The following is a 5,265-nucleotide window of genomic DNA, read 5'->3' on the forward strand; positions in this document are numbered from 1 at the left end:
TGGAACGATACTCGTACTCTTGTACACTATATTATTACTTGATATCGTGCACTTGCGATTAATTTTGAGCATACAAAAGCATATTTTTATAGGGGATTTTACTGTGCAAGTTTTGCTCGATCAAGTTTTTGGCGCCGTTGCCGGGGACTGTTAATCTACAATTTTATTTTTAGTTATTTCCTTTAGCATTATTTTATTTCTCTTGAGATAACACTTCATATTTTATTACAGATATTTCTTCTAGTGCATGCCAAAGTCACTTGACGTGGAGCTTGAGTTTGATCCTGAAATTGAAAGAACCTTCCGAAGGCGAAGACAACAACAAAGACTTAAAGAACTGATGGAAAGACACGAGCAAGAACGTGGAGAGGAACAGCGTGACAATAAACAAGTTGAGATACCGCGTCGCATACCAATGCTGGAGTATGCCCAACCTTCTTTGGAGGGTGCACGCCCTAGCATTGTGAGGCTTATCGTGCGGGCAAATCACTTTGAAATCAAGCCAGCCATAATCCAGATGATTCAGAACACAGTCCAATTCGGAGGAACTGCAGTGGATGATCCAAACACGCACATCGCATATTTTCTTGAAATTTGCGATACTTTTAAATTCAATGGAGTTTCTGATGATGCTGTTAGGTTGCGTTTATATCCTTTCTCCTTACATGATAAAGCTAAAGCATGGTTAAATTGTTTGCCTGTAGGTTCGATCGCTACGTGGGACGACATGGCGAAAGCTTTTCTCATCAAATACTTCCCTCCCTCCAAGACCATGAAGCTGCGGGCAGATATTACAACATTTGCTCAATTCGATCAGGAATCTCTATATGAGGCATGGGAACGCTTCAAGGATCTACTACGAAGATGCCCACATCACGATTTACCACTTGGGTTAGTCGTTCAAACATTTTCTTATTGTTTGCTTACTCCTAACCGTACTATGATAGATGCGGCTGCATGTGGAAACCTGTTGAGAAAGACCGCGGAGGAAGGATATGAATTGTTAGAGGAGATGGCTGCTAGCAGCTATCATCCTCAATCTGAAAGGAACAACCAGCGGAGAAGTGCAGGAGTTCACCAGGTAACTGATTTTTCTGCTATTACTGCACAACTTGATGCTTTAAACAGGAAAATAGACAGCTTGAATGTGAGTGGCACGGCGATGCGTCTTCAAGAGATATTCTGTGAAAAGTGTGGAGGAGAACACTATGTGAAAGATTGTCAAGATGGAAATCCCTTCTATGTGCAAAATAAGGCGCCGGTGAATCAAGTGGGAGTCCAAAACCGCCCAAGGAATGACCCTTATTCGAACACATACAATCCTGGGTGGAGGCAACATCTCAACTTCTCATGGGGCGGCCAAAAGAGTCAGAATAGACCGCAAGGAGGACAACAATATGGGAAACAACCGATGTACAGATCCGATCCTCCTAGAGAAGAAAAGTCCAACTTGGAGCAAATGATGTCTAAGTTTATTTCTTCCACTGAAACTAGACTTCAAAACCAAGATGCATCGATAAAAGGACTCGAGAATCAAATTGGACAGTTGGCCAAGATGATAGCAAGTAGAGAGCCGGGCACCTTGCCAAGTAATACCGAGACTAATCCAAAAGAGCAAGTGAAGGCCATTGAGTTGAAGAGTGGGAAAATCTTGGAGTCGAAGGGAAAGGAAAAAATTTAAATACCGGATGAACCGACTGAGACATCCAAAGGTAATTCTTCTAACTCCACACCAGCACCCACTGCACAACCTAGAATCGTTATACCTCCTCCTTTTCCTGCAGCATTGAAAAAAGCAAAACTAGATGCACAATTCGGTAAGTTTCTTGAGGTATTTAAAAAATTGAATATCAATATTCCCTTCGCCGATGCTTTAATGCAAATGCCTAGTTATGCTAAATTCTTGAAGGACATATTGGCTAATAAAAGGAAGCTGGAGGATCACATGACAGTTAACTTAACTGAAAATTGCTCCGCTTTGGTGCAAAACAAAATCCCACCGAAACTTAAAGACCCAGGGAGTTTCTCTATTCCTTGCATGATTGGTGATGTTGTTTTTCACAAAGCTTTGTGTGATTTGGTGCAAGTATTAATCTTATGCCTTTATCTGTGTTTAGGAAACTTGGGTTAGGAGAGCCAAAGCCAACGAGGATGTCGTTACAGCTGGCAGACAGATCTGTCAAGTATCCACGGGGAGTTATTGAGGATGTGCTAGTGAAAGTAGATAAGTTTATTTTTCCTGCTGATTTCGTGGTGCTAGACATGGAGGAGGATATGAAGATGCCCTTGATTTTGGGGAGGCCGTTCCTTGCGACTGGCAAGGCACTGATTGATGTGCAAGAAGGGAAGTTGAGATTGAGAGTGGGCGAGGAAGAGATTACTTTTGATGTTTTTAATGCACTTAAGCACACACTGCATTCTGATAGTTGTTATAGAATTGATGCTTTTGATGCCATTGTGTCTAACTATGTGCAGGATGCTTTGAGAGATCCTTTGGAGGCTGCTATCACTACTGAATTGGGAGAAGATGATTTGGACGACGAAAAAGCTGAAATAGTGGCATACTTGAATGCCAACCATCCATGGAGAAAGCCAATGAAGATGATGTTAGAAGATTTGGGAGATCGAAAAGACTTGATCCCACAGAAATCAAGCCTGGAGGAGCCACCGACGCTCGAGCTGAAGCCACTGCCTCCACACCTAAAGTACGTATACCTAGGTGAGCATAACACTTTACCTGTCATTATTTCTGCTGCTTTGACAGATGTGATGGAGGACAAACTGTTGAAAGTCTTGAAAGTGCACAAGGGTGCATTTGCGTGGAAGGTGGCAGATATCAAAGGGATCAATCCATCAGTCTGTATGCACAAGATCTTGATGGAAGACAAGTACTCACCTCTTGTGCAACCTCAGAGAAGATTAAATCCAAAGATGCAAGAGGTATTAAAGGCAGAAACGATTAAGCTTCTCGATGCAGGTATTATCTATCCTATATCTGATAGTGCATGGGCGGTTCAGTGCGTGCCAAAGAAGGGTGGGATTACTGTGATTGCAAATGATAATAATGAACTAATACCCACCAGAACTGTTACGGGATGGCATGTGTGCATTGATTATAGAAAATTGAATGATGCCACCCGAAAAAACCACTTTCCCCTTCCCTTTATTGATCAAATGCTTGAGAGGTTAGCGGGTCATGAGTTTTATTGTTTTCTAGATGGGTATGGGGTATAATCAAATCACCATTGCACCTGAGGACAAAGAGAAAACCACTTTCACTTGTCCTTATGGAACTTTCGCTTTTCGCCGCATGCCGTGTGGTCTTTGTAATGCTCCTGCCACATTTCAACGTTGCATGACCGCTATATTCCATGATATGATAGAAAATTTTCTTGAAATTTTTATGGATGACTTCTCTATTTTCGGCCCTTCTTTTGATGACTGTTTGCAGAACTTGAGGGTGGTGTTGGTGAGATGTGAGGAGACGAATTTGGTGCTGAATTGGGAAAATTGCCACTTCATGGTACAAGAGGGAACTGTCCTAGGGCACAAGATTTCGGAGCACGGAATAGAGGTGGATAAGGCGAAAGTTGAAGTCATCAAGAACTTGCCACCTCCGGCGTCCATAAAGGGAGTTAGAAGTTTTCTAGGCCACGCCGGTTTTTATCGGCGTTTTATAAAAGATTTTTAAAAAATTGCCAAACCTCTATCTTCCTTACTTATGAAAGATGTGCCATTTGATTTCAATTCTGACTGTTTACAGGCATACAAGAATCTGAAGGAGCGCTTGGTGACGGCTCCTGTCTTGGTAGCACCGGATTGAGATCTACCTTTCGAGATCATGTGCGACGCCAGTGACACTGCAGTGGGGGCCGTACTTGGCCAGCGGCGAAACAAGGTATTTCACACAATTTAGTATGCAAGTAAGACCTTAGATGAGGCTCAATTGAATTATGCAACAACTGAAAAGGAATTACTTGCAGTAGTATTCGCACTTGACAAATTTCATTCATACCTTGTTTTGTCCAAAGTAATTGTATTCACTGATCATTCTGCCCTTAAATACTTAATTGCTAAAAAAGATGCAAAGCCACACTTACTTCGGTGGATTTTATTATTGCAAGAGTTTGACTTAGAGATCAAAGATAAGAAAGAGGTTGAGAATGTGGTAGCAGATCACTTGTCTAGATTAGAATTTATTTGTGATTATTCTGTTGATCGTGCTATCAATGATTGGTTCCCTGATGAGCAACTCTTTGAGGTGAGAAATTGCCCTTGGTATGCAAATTTCACTAACTTTCTTGTCACAGGCACACCCCCACCAAACATATCGTTTCACCAACGAAAGAAATTCTTTTCTGACGTGAAATAGTATTTTTGGGAGGAACCGTTTTTGTTCAAAATTTGTGCAGATGCCATGATAAGGAGTGTTGCAGAGGAAGAGTTCGATCAAATTCTCAACCACTGCCATGACCGTGAGGTAGGTGGTCATTTCGGACCAACAAGGACGACATCCAAGGTACTTGAATGTGGCTTTTATTGGCCAACCCTCTTTAAAGATGCTCGTTCTTATGTGCTACATTGTGATAAATGCCAGCGGTTAGGTAACATCTCTAACCGTCATGAAATGCCTTTAAATAATATCATTGAGTGTGAGGTTTTTGATGTGTGGGGGATAGACTTTATGGGACCGTTTCCTAGTTCTTTCACGAAAAAATACATCTTGGTTGTGGTGGATTATGTGTCAAAGTGGGTAGAGGCGGAAGCGTACGCCACTAATAATGCTCAAGTGGTCCTAAAATTTTTAAAGAAAAACATTTTCAATCGATTTGGAACACCACGAGCAATCATTAGTGATGGTGACACGCATTTTTGCAACAAACTATTTGAAAAACTTTTGAGCAAATATGGTGTCACACATAAGATCTCTACCCCCTATCACCCCCAGACGAGTGGTCAAGTGGAAGTGTCGAACCGAGAGATAAAGTGAATTCTGGAGAAAATGGTAGGTGTCAGTAGGAAAGATTGGTCGGTGAGATTAGATGATGCTCTTTGGGCATATAGGACTGCTTTTAAAACACCAATAGGTACTACACCATATAGGTTGTTGTTTGGTAAAGCATGTCATCTACCTGTAGAATTAGAGCATCGAGCATATTGGGCTACAAAAGCATTGAACTTTAATTTTACTGATGCAGGTGAACGACGTCTGCTGCAACTGGATCAGTTGGAGGAGTTCCGGCATTTGGCATATGATCTTGCACT

General features: G+C 41.7%; 1 non-coding gene across 1 annotated transcript; it reads right to left on the reverse strand.

Moving 5' to 3' along the window:
- Positions 1-776: 776 nt before the first annotated feature.
- Positions 777-882, reverse strand: LOC140840314 (small nucleolar RNA R71). The gene has a single exon (XR_012119900.1). It is a non-coding gene; the product is annotated as a small nucleolar RNA R71 (small nucleolar RNA).
- Positions 883-5,265: the final 4,383 nt, after the last annotated feature.

The sequence above is a fragment of the Primulina eburnea genome, chromosome 8 (genome assembly GCF_022965805.1).
Source record: "Primulina eburnea isolate SZY01 chromosome 8, ASM2296580v1, whole genome shotgun sequence".
Lineage (NCBI taxonomy): Eukaryota > Viridiplantae > Streptophyta > Magnoliopsida > Lamiales > Gesneriaceae > Primulina > Primulina eburnea.